A 17495-nucleotide genomic window follows, 5' to 3' on the forward strand; every position below is an offset into this window, starting at 1 on the left:
TAACCACTGAGAAGTGGAATCTAACCACTGAGGAGTGGAATCTAACCATTGAGGAGTGGAATCTAACCACTGAGGAGTGGAATCTAACCATGTTTTTTAACCCCGGTAGAGGGATGTGAACTTCTCTGTAGAGAATCCCCAGGTTATTACCACTAGAGCAGGGGTGGACATTTCATTGATCTAACCTGTGCAGCCGCACATGGGCCCAAGAGGCATTTAAAGCTGTTGATGAAATATTTTAAAGAGCAACCATTTGAACAGTTTGGGGGATGAATCTTGCTGATAGATTTTATTGCTTTGGCCCAGATTGGATGAGAATTGTCCCATATAAATCCCAAGCCCTCTAGGCATTGCTTGCTGACATGTGATTTTAGCACTACTATCAAGAATTAATAAGTTTGTACATGTGCATGAGTATCCTGGCAAAGCAGCACGTAACAGAATAGCAGGGGAAGCTACGGAGGAGGGAAATATGAGAATTCCCTGCAAATTAAGTTAAAGATTGCAGAGATATACAGAAGTGTGCAATATAGTATACATGTAACGCCTTTGAAAACCAGGTAGATGTACACATAGGCCCCCGCAGAACACCTATCCCACAAAGAGTTAAATCAGCCGACCTGAAACCCTAGTCACCCCCCCAGGGAAGGGCAAACACACCAATGGGCGGGACCAGCCAGTTAGGAAACGCCCACCTAGGGGTCTGGGGAGTCCGGGGTGGGGGAAAACAGTGAGTTAACGTTGAGGTTCAAGTGGAGTGGAGGTGAAGCTGACAGATGCCATGATCGGAGCCCTGACACATTGGCTAGATAGCAGACGGTAGTAGAGTCTGCAGGAGACGGGAAGACGGCTGCCAGAGATCCAAGGTGGACTGGGAAAGGGTTGTAGCCCGCCAGTACCGACACCAGAGAACCGACCCGGAAACAAAAATTGAGCTATTTGGCCTTAACTCAACTTGCCGTGTTTGGAGGAAGAAAATGCTGCCTATGACCCAAAGAACACCATCCCCACTGTAAAGCATGGAGGTGAAAATATTATGTTTTCGGGTATTTCTCTGTTAAGGGCACAGGACTACTTCACCACATCAATGTGACACTACAAGATTTTTGAGCAGTTCACCACATGTCTGCATTCTGTAGGCCTGATCCACACACTGTTTATACCTGACCACATAGTCTTTTATCACCCCTTGTGGATGGGAGGTGACACAAGATCACACTTCAGAGGAAAAAGCTGACAGAGTTTCTCTGTAACAGTAAAAGGTTTTCAAAAAGTTTTTATGCACTTTTATGTAGTTTTATCCTGACTGTCTGTTTATTTTTGTTTACTCTTCTAACATTCTAATGTGCACCCAGAAATTGGCACTCAACATCAGTGGCAAAATCTATATAGTTGAACTTTACCCTAGCCACTGAAACTATTCTTAAGTTTTATTTGAATGTAATTATGTAAGATTACAATCAGTATTTTCATTTTGATAACATCTTATTTGCAATCTTTTGGAGCCTTAAAAACTGTTCATGACTTCTAGTTAATTTTAATCCTGAAGGAGTATGTGATTTTGTTATACACAGACTCTTGACAAGGTAACACTGCTATAGGGTGCACATTTTCCTCATTTGTCTATTCATAGGAATGTATTCTAATAGTTACCTGCAGGGGCATTGCTAGGGTCAGAAAAGATGAGGGGCCCAAATCCTGAGGCACATTTTTTGCAATCAACCACCTCCGCCCAAAAAATAATAAAACACCACCACAGATAACACAGTAGTAAGTAACTCTCTGAGTAAAGATAACGTAGTAGATATCACCTGTAGTCTTAAGCCCCCATCACACATAGCGAGATCGCTGAAACATCACAGGTTTTGTGACGTGTCAGCGACCTCGCCAGCGATATCGCTGCTGCGAGATCGCTGATTGTGACAAAACGATCAGGACCATTTTTTGCTCATTGGTCAACCAACGAGCGCCGGTTGTGAGTGTGCAGGGAGCCGTCATTACACGGGTCGCTGGTGGCTGGTCGCTGGTCGATGTGGAGATCTGCCCGATTGGCAGCTCAACAGCGACCATGTAGCGACATACCACCACTTCTGACCAGGTCGTATTGTTGTCAGGATTGCTGGAACGTCGCTACGTGTAACGGGACCCTTATATAACACGACAGATAACATAGTGATAACTCTCTGATTACAGATAATGTTGTAGTTTTCACCTGCAGTCCTGTGTACGACCATAAATAACACAGTGATAACTCTGAGTACAGATAAATATATGAAACTTGCAGTCCTAGTCCTAGCCCATGTAACTAGACATTTAATACAGTGATTATACACATTAACAAAACCAAATCAATGATAAATGCAACATGTTGGAAAAAAAGTTGCTTAGAAGCTGTGAATGTAATAGATGTGATGTCATGGACGACTTTTTCACTTGTATTTTGAAATTCTATACATCTGTTCTTAGATACAAACAGAATTACCGTCTAAAATGAATCCGCTAAATAACTGATACAAGGGAAAGAGTACGATTCCACTGATTATTATAGGATACAACTAGGTTCTGTTATGTTTAGTTTTAGGACGGAAAATAAAAGTTCTGCATGGTGCTCTTTTTATTTCATTTTAAATATGGACACCTAGAGGAACCCAGATACGTCCCTCGATAATTAATGAGGTTCCTTTACTATTCATATCAGTCATGCTATGGATATATCTCAAACATTAATTCCATTTCTCTACTAAAAACAGAAAAGGCAAACGTAATGTCAGAATTCAGGTGTGGAGGAGCCTAAAACCAAGATCAGACAGCTCTATTCCACCATCTTTGCACCTAGCACAACATCTAGACTGGTCACTGGTTTCCTTACCTTGACTGAACTTCATAGACACAGATGGAGCTGCTTAATTGAGGTCTGGAGATATATGGAGGGTTGAAGTATTGTGCTCTTTACATGAATCAGGAAATTCAGTTGTCTAATCGTAGCCTACAGTGCACCCATTTTTTAAGGCGTTGTCCAAGAAATTTTTGTTTTAATTCTCATGGAGCTAAGAAGCTACAGGCATTTACTGTAGATGCTAAGTACCTACCTGCTCTGCCTGGCACCGGCTTAGAGAGATCACAGACCACTTCTGCCTATGATTCAGCTGCTTCACGTCACAGACCAACTCTTCTGCTTTTGGGCTAATCTGTTGACAGGATGTCACTGCCATGCCATGCATATTGACCGTAATCTCCCCGCAATTAGAACGCAGGGAGCCAGCTGTCAGTCAGCAGGACATTGGCAGGGATGCACTGTCAATAGAGCAGAGTGGAAGAGAAGCTGCTGCCCTATCAAAGTGATGTCACTGTAAGCCGCAGAATCACCAGCAGGAGAGATATGTCACTGTTCTGAGCCAGCAGAGATCAGCACTGGGTAGAAGAAACAATTCAACTCCCTGTCTGTTAGTTTGCAAAAAGGTTGTCTGGTCTAAAATTACAAGCCTGCAGTTGCTTTATGTGTCACTCTGTGTGACTGCAAACTTGTCAGTCCTCACATCACACATCCTGTGTGCAGTGAGGATTTGCCGGTGTCAGAGTCGGGAATAGCGGTCATGTGATTGGCCCGGGGCACCTCAGAAGTTCTCCTTTGGGTGTCCGCTCCCCAACCACCTCCACAGAGCAAGGGGGAAGGGTTTGGTAGTGATGATCATGGCTGGGTGTGTGGTCTATGTGTGTGAAAGCCATACCTCTGTTTAGATCCTCATGCAGACTAGAATTCTTCCACTGGAAAGTCACCAAGACAGATACTGATTTCTTTCTTAAGGCTTTTACTCATCATTACACATAGTACTTCCAGTACATCATTACTGTGGGCACACTACTTCAACAAGTTCTTTACAGTACATTCGACTTTAACGCACAGCTTTACTTTAAGCTCCATCATTCCTGGTACTATTGCTATTGTTTGTCAGTCCTCCTTATTACTGCTTTTCACCATGGCTTCACACAATGAAATCATATAGTACCACATAGTCATTGTTTCATCCCACCAACAGGTACCCACTCCCACTATTTATATCAGTTTTGACCGCCATCGGACTCACCTCTTCTACTGTACTCCCCATACTGAACTGTTTCATGCTGAACCAGGTGCATGCCAAACCTCCACTTGTGGACTAGTACCACTGGAGTCAGTCCACTGACTAGGAAACTTGTGTACAGTTTGGACCTGGTACTCAAGAATTGGGAACGAAGCTGACCTTCTACCTATTTCTGACTGGAGCCCTTCCTACGTCCTCTCTTCCTGGTTGGCCTAAGGTATTTGACGGGCATGCACACTTCTCTTACTCATTGTACTACCCACTAGTACAGCTTTTTAACCAATTCTCGACTGACAAAACTCAGATGAAGTCAGGCTGTACCTTGCAGCTGGCTCCTCCTACTGTGGGCTGTCCACGGAATGTAACTGTTCCCTGCTTAAGTCCTCATGTCACTAAACAGAACCTATTCTCTAGAGCAGTTAGCAGTACCTTAACCTGCCACTAGCTTGCCACACTTATACTTCATTCATAAATGCATTGCATACGTACAGTAAACACAGTTCACATTATTATTATTATTCAATGACAATTGGTGTCTTCAGGGTAGGGGCACATTGGGCTAGCCACCCACTTACAGTCACATGGCTGTGAATAACATGCAGGCTTTTGAATAGAATGCAACTAGAGGGGTGCGGACTCACTCAATGCGGGTGTAGCCTAGTTTGATCCTGGTCAGGTGTGTGCATATCGCATATTCACAGCCACGTGACTGCCAATCCTGGCTCTGACACCAAGGGATCCTTACAGCGCAGTGTGTGCACATATAGAGTGACTGCAGACTTGTCATTTCAGACTGGACAAACTCTTTAAGCCTATAAAAAAATAAAATTGTCCCAGATAACCCCTTTAATTAACCCCTTAACGACCGCGGGCAGTAATCTTACGTCCTAGCGGTTATAATGTTAATCCCCTCGGCTGCCGCGGGGGGATCCATGCACATGTTAGTCGATTTATACAGTTGACATGTGTGCCTACCAGGTACGAGCAGATCCGCGATCCGCCCGTAACCCCTTAAAGGCCGCTGTGAAACTGTCACAGCGGATTTATAATATTGGTAGCGGTGTTCCGTTTACTTACCGCCCGACACCGGAAGTCACGTGACATGATCACGTGGATCCGTTTTTTGTCATGGTAGCACAGGGTCATGTGATGACTCCTGTAGCTCACATGACTCACTTACTGTTTCACCCGGCCAAGACCTGTGTGAGACAGGAGATGAGCATATCTGGTGTTCAAAGCAGTGTAGCTGTGATCAGCAGATATGGATGAGCCATGAGACTGCTGATTCTTAGTAAAACAAAAAAAAAGTAAAACATTTTTTTTTGAAAGATTAAAAAAAATGTAAAAAACCTAAAAGTTTAAATCACCCCCCTTTCGCCCCATTGAAAATTTAAAGGTTAAAAAAAAATACACATATTTGGTATCGCCGCATTCAGAAATGCCCAATCTATCAAAATATAAAATCAATTAATCTGATCAGTAAACAGCGTAGAAAGAAAAAAAATTCCAAACGCCAAAATTACGTTTTTTAGTCGTCACAAATTTTGTGTGCAAAAATGGGAACCGTTAAAAACGTCAGCCCGAGATGCAAGAAATAAGCCATCACTGAGCCATAGATCCTGAAAAAATGGCGCAAACTGTACGCAATTTTTTTTGGACAAACTTCTGATTTTTTTTTTAACCCCTTATAAAAATAAACCTATTCATGTTTGGTGTCTGCGAACTCGCACCCACCCGAGGCATCACACCGAGACATCAGTTTAACCATACAGTAAACACAGTGAATAAAATATCTCAAAAACAATTGTTCAATTGCACTTTTTTTGTTATTTTTCTGCATTTGGAATTTTTTTGCCATTTTCTAGTACATATACAGTTAGGTCCAGAAATATTTGGACAGTGACACAATTTTGGCGAGTTGGGCTCTGCATGCCACCACATTGGATTTGAAATGAAACCTCTACAACAGAATTCAAGTGCAGATTGTAACGTTTAATTTGAAGGTTTGAACAAAAATATCTGATAGAAATTGTAGGAATTGTACACATTTCTTTACAAACACTCCACATTTTAGGAGGTCAAAAGTAATTGGACAAATAAACCAAACCCAAACAAAATATTTTTATTTTCAATATTATGTTGCGAATCCTTTGGAGGCAATCACTGCCTTAAGTCTGGAACCCATGGACATCACCAAACGCTGGGTTTCCTCCTTCTTAATGCTTTTCCAGGCCTTTACAGCCGCAGCCTTCAGGTCTTGCTTGTTTGTGGGTCTTTCCGTCTTAAGTCTGGATTTGAGCAAGTGAAATGCATGCTCAATTGGGTTAAGATCTGGTGATTGACTTGGCCATTGCAGAATGTTCCACTTTTTTGCACTCATGAACTCCTGGGTAGCTTTGGCTGTATGCTTGGGGTCATTGTCCATCTGTACTATGAAGCGCCGTCCGATCAACTTTGCGGCATTTGGCTGAATCTGGGCTGAAAGTATATCCCGGTACACTTCAGAATTCATCCGGCTACTCTTGTCTGCTGTTATGTCATCAATAAACACAAGTGACCCAGTGCCATTGAAAGCCATGCATGCCCATGCCATCACGTTGCCTCCACCATGTTTTACAGAGGATGTGGTGTGCCTTGGATCATGTGCCGTTCCCTTTCTTCTCCAAACTTTTTTCTTCCCATCATTCTGGTACAGGTTGATCTTTGTCTCATCTGTCCATACAATACTTTTCCAGAACTGAGCTGGCTTCATGAGGTGTTTTTCAGCAAATTTAACTCTTGCCTGTCTATTTTTGGAATTGATGAATGGTTTGCATCTAGATGTGAACCCTTTGTATTTACTTTCATGGAGTCTTCTCTTTACTGTTGACTTAGAGATAGATACACCTACTTCACTGAGAGTGTTCTGGACTTCAGTTGATGTTGTGAACGGGTTCTTCTTCACCAAAGAAAGTATGCGGCGATCATCCACCACTGTTGTCATCCGTGGACGCCCAGGCCTTTTTGAGTTCCCAAGCTCACCAGTCAATTCCTTTTTTCTCAGAATGTACCCGACTGTTGATTTTGCTACTCCAAGCATGTCTGCTATCTCTCTGATGGATTTTTTCTTTTTTTTCAGCCTCAGGATGTTCTGCTTCACCTCAGTTGAGAGTTCCTTAGACCGCATGTTGTCTGGTCACAGCAACAGCTTCCAAATGCAAAACCACACACCTGTAATCAACCCCAGACCTTTTAACTACTTCATTGATTACAGGTTAACGAGGGAGACGCCTTCAGAGTTAATTGCAGCCCTTAGAGTCCCTTGTCCAATTACTTTTGGTCCCTTGAAAAAGAGGAGGCTATGCATTACAGAGCTATGATTCCTAAACCCTTTCTTCGATTTGGATGTGAAAACTCTCATATTGCAGCTGGGAGTGTGCACTTTCAGCCCATATTATATATATAATTGTATTTCTGAACATGTTTTTGTAAACAGCTAAAATAACAAAACTTGTGTCACTGTCCAAATATTTCTGGACCTAACTGTAAAAAAGCATCAAAAAGAGGGATAAAAATCTCCTCCAAAAATTCAGCAATTACTTACAGCACATAGAGGAAAGCAGTTATAACCTGCCCAGGCCAAGGAACTAATGCACTAGCAGGATGCAGCAACGGGGCGGGGCGGGACGGGGCGATTGCTGGATGATAAAATTGAACACAGAGGGCTTGTATAGGGCACCGTTCACACATGTAGGTGAACAGTATCGTACCATACTATTCAACAAGGGGGGATGCCCAGTAATATCTAAGTGCACCATGCAGGGACGGGGACTTTAATATAGTAGGCCTACATTGAGGGGCCTGGCTGCATCCTGTATAAAATGTTATGTGCAAAAAAAATATATAAAATATATATGTGGTATTAAATGGCATTATGGCCAGAATACGGTTGCCCACAACCCACGTCAAGGGTCCTCATGCTTGTGGGTCCCTACACTGCTAAATAGATATAAAAAAGCAACAAAACGAATTTCGGATGTATGCGCCGATGGGGCTATTGGCTATAATGGTGCAGACGGTGTCACCGTGTGCTTTTCTGTCGTACACTATTTTTGGGAGCATACGCTTATTGGAGGTAGACACCCAGATGTAGAAGATTGGGTCTAGGTTTCCACCTCCAGTAAGCGTATATTCCCAAAAATGGTGTGCACAATTATAGTCAATGGCCTCGCTGGCATATACATCTGAAACCCATTTTGTTGGAGTTACGGATGGAAGCCCAGATTGGACCACTGAACTGAGATCAGAACGCAGTGTGAAAGCAGCCTTAGCTAACAGAGGTCAGATAAGAGTACAGCTTCAACCGTCCTCCATCCCACAAGCTATACAGCTGATTTTAATGTTTTAACAACAGTCTTGTTGAAGTACCAATAAAATAAATATAGGTTTAATGTTATTGACCATTTAGTTTTAATTTCTATGAGTGGTTGTTGTAGGGGCCCAAGCACATTGATTTGCCCAGGGGCCCATAATGCTGTTAAGATGGCCCTAACGCAATGGAGAAGATGGAGAGCTTAATCTAAGGTCGTTTTTATTTGTGCCATGAGCTGACGTTTAAATCGATCCCATTTTGGGGTAGATATAACATTTCACTGCCTTATTGTATTTTTGGGGAAGTGCTATGACAGAAGAATGGCAATCCTAGAATTTCAATTTAGTTTCTTCTTTTCCATGGTTAACATGGAAATTAGGTATTTTAGATTTTTTTATATCGTCATGATGATATCAATCTTTTTACTTTCTAATTATTCTGTTTGAGTGGCGAAATCCTTTGAAGATTTTATATGTCTATTTTTTCAACTTTTTTGTAGTACACCTAGAGGGTATGAACCTGCAATTGTTTGATTGCTTACGCTATAGTCATTGGTTGCCATGGTAACCCATCGGCTCCCTGCATTCGCCATTCAGTGATTGACAGTGAGATTTAAATGGATAAACTTTGATAATAAGAGCAAACTTCGGATGCTGCAGCTCCAGGCAGATTTTGTATGAACGGACCCTGCTCCTGAGTCAGCTTCATACAACCCTAAGAGACCTATGACGAAAATGCACATCATAGGCTGTTAAGGGGTTAATACATTTTTACCTAAAAAAAACCAACCCAAAAAAAACAAACAAACAAACAAAAGACACCACATATAACTGAAGGCATTTCCATCCCCTTTTTTGTAGTGGATGTACAGATTGGTAAATGCTATGAGACTGTCGTGCCCAGATGCAATAACTGTGCCTGAACATCTTAATATGATTTTTGAGTAAATTTACAATCTACACACAGAGATAACCTTCACCATACACACAGTGGGGCATTACACACCCCCGGCACATTATCACACATACATCACACACGGCCAGCACACCGTCATACATATATCACACACACACACCCCCGACACATTATCAGGCATACATCCCACACCCAGACACACTATCATACATACCTCACACACACAGGCATACTATCATACATACATCACACACACCAAGACATACCATCAGTCATACATACAGTTGAAACCAGAAGTTTCCATACACTCTCTATAAAGAAACATATGCATGTTTTTCTCACTATGTGACATGAAATCAGAATAAACCTTTCTTGTTTTAGGTCAATTAGTAACCATAATTATTTATATTTGCCAAATGCCAGAATAATGAGAGAGATAACCTTTTAAGGCATTTTTATTACTTTCTGCAGTCATAAGTTTACATACATGTAGCATTTCCCCATATTGTGATACCAAGCACAGATAAAGCAGACGGCTGCAGGCTGCAGCCCCGAACCGTGTGCTTATGTACCTCCCCGCGGGCTCGGCTGCGACCGCCGAGCTGCTCGGATCCATGCTCGTACTGCGGGTGGTGGCTTGAGCCTCTCACGGACCCGGGGGTCACGTCGCTCTGCAGGGGAGTTGGCGCTACGCGCGGGGACTTGGGTGAGGAGTTCCACGGCTGGGGGCCGCAGTTGTTTGGTTTGAAATGTAAGTTTGTGACGCCACCCATGGGTTGTGGTGATTGTAGACACCACCGCTGCGGTGAAGGTATAGGGGCTCCCGGGAGTGGTGTAATGGCGCAGCTAGGTGTTGACCCCTCCATGGGTAGGTGATGTTGGTTCCGGGGCCCGGTTGGCGAGGGCCGGGGTGCAAGATGAAGTATTGCGGTGCGGTGCCTGATGGCACTGGTGTACTCACTCTGACACAAGACACTGGAGTCCCTGGTAAACCAAACGGAGCGATGAACGAGGCCCGCAGCCGGCTGCAGCTTATCCCAGAATAGGTTGGTGGTTTCCACCTTTCTCCTGCACCTCTGTGTGTAAATGTTTGACTCCTATGCCTAGACACCGGCAGTCCGCTCCCTGACTTGGATATGCCGTAGGAGCCCGTTTGCCCACAGACGCTGGCCCTTTGGGTCTCTGTGCCCTGGCGGTGGCTTTACCCTGTATGGTTGGGCTGTTGTCTTCTAACAGGACTTGTGTGGGATAGGTCCTAAAGTCCAGTCCGCAATCAGTTGATTTGACTCGGCCCTGTCGGTTCAGGGCTTTGTACTGGGTCTGAGTACCCCTCCTGGTGCTCCGGTTTCCAATCGGTTCCCCGGTTTGGCACCGCCCGACCCCGGTCCCTACGGTTCCACCGACTGTAATCCCAGCTCCTGCAGGCAGCCACCACCGTCTGCCTCCTTGCCAATGATGACTGAGCTCCGAACCAGCCACCTGGTAGTCTCTTGGCAGGCCTGGACACAGGATTGCCCGTGAACTTGACTGCTCTCTACCTCCTCCAGACTACTCTCCTCCTCAGCTTGAGCCTGACTGTGTGTTTTCTCGCCTCCAGGCCTGTGAACTCCTCGGTGGGCGGAGCCAACCGTCTGGCTCACCCCCCCTGGTGTGGACATCAAACCTGGAGGATGGTGACAAGGTTTTTAGTTTGACTGATGTCACCTAATCGGCAGGGGGTGTAGTGTTGTGTGTGACTACCTGGGACGACCTGACTAGTCCAGGGCGTCACACTTATCTTGCCTGTATATCAAAATAAGAGAGATCCTATGCAGCTTTTTTTTAGTTATTTAAATAAATAATTTTTAAAAATGGCATGCATTCCCCCCTCAGTTTTGAAACCCAGCCATGATAAAGCCAACAGCTGGGGGCTGGTATTCTCAGGCTGGAAAAGCCCATGGTTATTGGGGCCCCCAGCCTAAAATAGCAGCCTGCAGCAACCCAGAATTGTCACATCCATTATGGGCATATTACAGAACATGACCACCCGCTGTAACTTCAGTCAGATGCAGCTGTGAGCAGTGACATCATTGGGTTTGTCTGTGGTCACAGCTGGAGGTGCCCACAGAACCTCACCTGTGAATGCTTGAACTGATTATTAGAGATGAGCCACCCCCCTGGCATTCGAGTTCGGTTCGGTTCGTCGAACGGAGGCCCCGTTTGACGAACGTTCGATGAACCGTTCAACGAACGTTCGACGAACCGTTCAACGAACCACTCGAACCCCATTGAAAACAATGGGAGGCAAACACAAACACATAAAAACATTTAGAAAACACCTTCAAAGGTGTCCAAAAGGTGACAAACAACTCCCAAGACACCACAAACACATGGGAAAGTGACAAGGACATATACTCATGCGAAAACAAAAGAGCTAGACGAGTAAAAAGAGGAGACAGATATCGGAGTATCTGCAAGTGAACATCGATGCCATTACTGTGCAACTTGAGCCTTGCTCATTTTGGGCTTCCAACCTGGATAAATTGCCTGAGCTCGCCACTTACGCCTTGGGGATCTTGTCGTGTCCCACAGCCAGCGTTCTCTCGGAACGTGTCTTGAGTGCTGCTGGGTGTGTGCTGACAGATTAACGCATGCGTCTGTCCAGTGACAATGTAGACAGACTAACGTTCATCAAGATGAACAAGTCATGGATCACAGAGTACTTTTCTACCACTGTGTCATCCAGGCGAGGCGAAAGTCTGGTGTATTTTTGAGAGTGCTTCATGCAAAGCATCTTTGTAAGATTGCAACTGGGGGACAACTGATGCCACTGAAGTGGTGTGTGTGTGTGGCCCAATTTTTGTAAACGAGGGAGACTGTGGTTGGAGTCCCCTTGCTTTTTTCAAAAAGAACCAAGATGAACAAGTCATGGATCACAGAAGACTTTTCTATCCTTGTGTCATCCAGGGGAGGCGAAAGTCGGGTGTATTTTTGAGAGTGCTTCATGCAAAGCATCTTTGTAAGATTGCAACTGGGGGACAACTGATGCCAGTGAAGTGGTGTGTGTGTGTGGCCCAATTTTTGGAAATAAGGGAGACTGTCGTTGGAGTCTCCTTGCTGTGTTTTACAGGATTTTAGAAGGGCATGACATGCCTAAGAGGTTGACTTTCAGCATCTGCAAGCTGTTGGCTACAGAAATGCTGCCTTTCCACCCTTTTTGCACAAAGGATTTTTGAGACCTTATGCCCATCGCAGTGCCCCAAGAGCCGATGCCCAGTCGCCACTCCTTCTCCAAGAAAGGCGTGCCCGCGCTACACCAGCATGTTGCACACAACATCACCGCCTCCTTGAGAAACTCTGTGTGTGGCAGGGTGCATTTCACCACAGATACTTGGACCAGTAAGCATGGACAGTGGTGTTACATGTCACTGACTGGGCACTGGGTAACTATGGTGAGAGATGGAGAAGGGTCTGTTGTACAAGTCTTGCCGTCCCCACGAGTTGTGTGTCAATCCTTCCTCTGTATGTAGAAGTTCCTACACTGCTTTTGCCTCCTCAACCTCGTCTAAGTCCTCAACTTCCGCTCAAAACCTGTCTGGTGAGGCCACCCATGTTGTAACTGTGCACAAGGAATCCTGCACACCTCCTTACTATGCTGGCAGCAGAGCTCAACGCCATCAGATGGTCAAATCTTTACTTTGAAATGTCTGGGAAATGTGAAATTATTGAATGTTCTCAGTTTAGTTCCAAAGTTGTGCGGTAGATTCTGGTATCCTCCATTTTTATTTACAAGTTAGTTACAAGTTACTGAGAACATTCAATAATTTTTCAACTGGCTAACACGGTACCAAAACCTTTTCACTTGTAACCTGGGAAATGTGAGTCACATCGCTGAGGATTTATGGACGGTTAGCTCTGGAGACCGAGTGTCATCAATGGTTGTCTCCACTCAACCAGCAGCCAGGGAAGGCCATGTGCGACAATGATGCAAACCTGGGTGCGGCCCTTTGCCGAAACAATGTGACACACATGCGTTGTATGACTCACGTGTTGAACCTGGTTGTCCAGCAATTTTTAAACCACTATCCCGGCCTACATGGCCTTCTGCAGAGGGCATGGTGAAACGCTTGCCTGGATCCACACACTCATAAGGGCTTTAAAGGATAGCCTAGAGGGAAGCTACTCAACAAGCTGCACCCCTAGAACCCTGAAACCCTTTAACCCCTATACAGGGATTTGGAATTACACAGGGCCAAAGGTGATCAATACCTGTGGAAGGCTGCAGTGCGAGAGAGCAGTAGTCAGGCAGGGTCAAAGCATGAATTGAGGAACAGGAACAGAATCGAACGGCCAGGAAAATCAGAATCAAGGAGAGGTCTAATGCGGATCGGGCAACGAGGTACATAAACATCAGGCAGGAGACGTAGTCAGGAAACAAGCAGTAGTCAGCACACAAAATCACAAAACAGAACTGGGTGGAACAGGAACCAGAACTTCAGAACTATGTCTGCCAGTGGTCATCAGACAGGAGGTGCCTAAAAAAGGTGGTGGTGTCTTCCCATTGGTTGTAGCTGAATGATGGTACTTCATCTGTGAGACAACAACCACCTACAGTCACCCATTGGTACTGCATATCTCAAGGTAACCCTGCCCAGTGGCTGTGCAAAACCAGCTGCCACCGGCGCCGCTGCCATCGACTCCTTTCCCATCAACAGCACAATCTACGAAAGGAACACGGTGTCACCTGGCGATCGGAGTAAAAGTTGCTGGAGCGGACTCCGGTGGTGACGTAACAGCCATGCGCGACAATGATGCAAACCTGGGTGCGGCCCTTCGCCAGGGCAATGTGAGACACGTGCCTTGTATGGCTCACGTGTTCAACCTGGTTGTCCAGAAATTTTTAAACCACTATCCCGGCCTACATAGCCTTCTGCAGAGGGTACGCTCGCTTTGTGCTCACTTCCATTGTTCACAACCAGCAGCTGAACAACTTGCATCGCTCCAGAAGTCTTTCGGTCTGCCTGTTCACCGCCTGCAATGCGATTTGCAGACACACAGGAATTTGAATCTGCACATGTTGCAGTGCCTGTGGCAGCAACGGTGAACCCTGCTGCAATATGTTATGACTATGCAATACATTAGCCTGGGCTAACGAGATCCAGAGGTGGGGCAGATCACGCTGCTGATGTGGTCTCAGATCAAGTACCTATGCACCCTTCTTCACAGTTTACAAATGGCGACGAAGATGTTAAGCGCTGACGATGCCATTATTATTATGACAATTACGGTCATCTACATGCTGGAGCACACTCTAAACATTATTCAGAGTCAGGTGGTGGGACAAGAGGAAGGGGAGGAAGTACAGGAGGAGTCATATGCGGAAGCGATAACAAGATCTACAAGGTCCACACGTTCAGCAGCACCAATGCGCAGGCATGGGACGGTGGGGGAGAGGGATTAACAAGGGCGCATAATATCAGCCAAACTGTTGAGGAAGGTGCAGGAGCCCAGGAAGAAATGGAGGACAAACTGGCGATGGGCTGGAAGACTCAGTAGATGAGGGAGAGCTTGATCACATTTCTGTCGTGCGAGGTTGGGGGGAGAGGGCAGAGGAAGGAAGCATGATTCTCACCTCTCCGCCACCAACACAGCAAAGACTTGGTCCTCCTGGATGCTCAAGACACATGAGTGCCTTATTGCTGCACTACCTACAACAGGAGCCTCGGATTGTCCGAATTCGAAAGAATGCTGACTACTGGGTGGCCACACTCTTAGGCGGGCTTTGCATGTTGTGACATCGCAAGTCGATGCTGCGATGTCGCACGCGATAGTCCCCGCCCCCGTCGCAGCTGCGATATCCTTGTGATAGCTGCCGTAGCAAACATTATCGCTACGGCAGCTTCACATGGACTCACCTGCCCTGCGACCGTCGCTCTGGCCGGCGACCCGCCTCCTTATTAAGGGGGCGGGTCGTGTGGCATCACAGCGACGTCACACGGCAGGCGGCCAATAGGAGCGGAGGGGCAGAGATGAGCAGGATGTAAACATCCCGCCCACCTCCTTCTTTCCGCATATCCTACGGAAGCCGCGGTGACGCCGGTAGGAGATGTTCCTCGCTCCTGCGACTTCACACACAGCAATGTGTGCTGCCGCAGGAGCGAGGAACAACATCGGACCGTCACGTCAGCGTAATTATGGATTACGCCGACGCTGCACCGATGATACGATTACGACGCTTTTGCGCTCGTTAATCGTATCATATAGGCTTTACACACTGCGATGTCGCATGCGATGCTGGATGTGCGTCACTTTCAATTTGACCCCACCGACATCGCACCTGCGATGTCGTAGTGTGCAAAGCCGGCCTTAGATCCCCGGTACAAGGCAAAATTTGGCAGAATAAGTCCTGCCATAGAAAGGGACGCACGTATGCAGGAGTATCAGCAGAAGCAGGTACGCAATCTTAGATCGGGATTTTCACTAAACACCACTGCTGCACAGAGTGAATCTCAACGCTTTGTCATGGCTAGGAGGAAATGGTCTTTCACTTGTCCACATCTTAAAGACTGAGGGGTGGATGCTGTGCTGAGACGGCATTGAGTAGGGTGTCCCTGCAGAGTTGCAAATTTGGTCATATGCAAAATGAGTGGAAAAAGGCCATATGCTTGTGGAAAGGGGAACAGGTGTGTTGGAAAGGGGAAAAAAGTTTGTGTCCGTGGGTTTGGTGCTTAAGGCACAGTAACATCTGCTGAAGAAACACCATCTGTTACGGGGGGACTGGCAGATTTGGATAAAGTGGTATATATCCCAATCGCCAGTCAGGGTCCACCGTCCTCCTAGATGGAAAAGGAGATCCTGGCAACCCGAAGGTTAGGCGGAGGATACTGAGCTGAGTGTCTGTGAAACAAATAGTAGCCTGAACCGAGTTAGACGACAATCAGATCTGGAGACTGGGAACCCTGTTAGTGTCACAGGGTCCACACACCCACCCAGCCCAGGAACTCCCTGTTAACAACACAGGGGCCATTGGGTATACTGTCCATGTGCGTAGGGGGCACACCTGTGGACAGCAGGCTCAGCAGCAGCCCAGTTAATGCCACTGTGCTGCAGTAGCAGGACTGGTAGGACAGGAGCTGGTCATAACCATTCTGCGTTACCAAGTGTGGTGGCGTCTTGCACCGACGCCCTATCCCTGCCTACCTCTGGCCTAAAGCCGCAATGGGTTCAACACATGGAGGTGGGCTCTGTCTGAGCATAAGGCTGGAAACACATCTATGCGAGTAAAATCGGTCCGACTGGGCTGAAAAATACTCGGCTGATTTTAGTTCACGTTAGGTGCGAGTGCAACGCAAGTGCGATGCTTTTTGCTCGTGTGTGTGTCGCGTTTGCGATGCTAGTTTCTTGCAACATCTTAATTAGATAAAAGCTATTACACATGTGTCATTTAATTAACCTATGGGAATGTGATGTCACATTCATCTAATAAGCGAAGTTACTGCCACACTCGCAAATGTGAACGGTGGTGCGCGTGTGTGATGCTACTTTTAATCCCCTTCCATAGGAAATCATTGGGACAAATGGTGCGAGAAACTCGCAAAAAAGCAGCATGCTGCGATTTTTTTCTCGGTCCGATTTGGACTGAGAAAAAAATCGCAGATGAGAGCTGAATCATTGACTAACGTGTCCGATTTCAATGCGACTTTTTCTCGCATTGCTCTACTGCGAGAAACTCGCAAGTGAGAAGCAGCCCTAATAGAAGACTGCACACCTCCTTGTTGTCTCCAGCCCCTAAAAAATGGAAAGAAAACATTCCATACAGTCAGTTCTTTCGCATCAGGAAAAACTGTACTGAAGATAAAGACTATGAAACCCAGGCTGACATTTTAAAGAAAAGATTTAAGGAAAAGAAATATCCCAAAAAATTGGTTCATGCCGCCTATGAAAAAAAACAGAGTAAAAAAACAGGAGGATTTTTTGAGTAAAAAAGAAAGGAAAAAAATGAGGTGATGTGTAAAAAAACAAATGACAGAGAAGGAGGCAGGTGGAAATTTAATTTTATTACGACCTATAATAGAGGGAATAGGATGATACGTATGATTCTGAAAAAATATTTGTATATTCTAAAATGGGATCTGATTTTGGGAAAATATTTGCCTGAGGAACCAAAT

General features: G+C 45.6%; 1 protein-coding gene across 2 annotated transcripts in view; it reads left to right on the top strand.

Annotated features, from left to right (window-relative positions):
- The window catches only part of ST8SIA2 (ST8 alpha-N-acetyl-neuraminide alpha-2,8-sialyltransferase 2), a 414076-nt gene that overhangs the window by 224911 nt on the left and 171670 nt on the right, over nt 1-17495 (top strand). The gene's annotated exons all lie outside the window — the stretch shown is intronic.

Source organism: Anomaloglossus baeobatrachus, chromosome 4, assembly GCF_048569485.1.
Source record: "Anomaloglossus baeobatrachus isolate aAnoBae1 chromosome 4, aAnoBae1.hap1, whole genome shotgun sequence".
Taxonomy (NCBI): Eukaryota; Metazoa; Chordata; class Amphibia; order Anura; family Aromobatidae; genus Anomaloglossus; species Anomaloglossus baeobatrachus.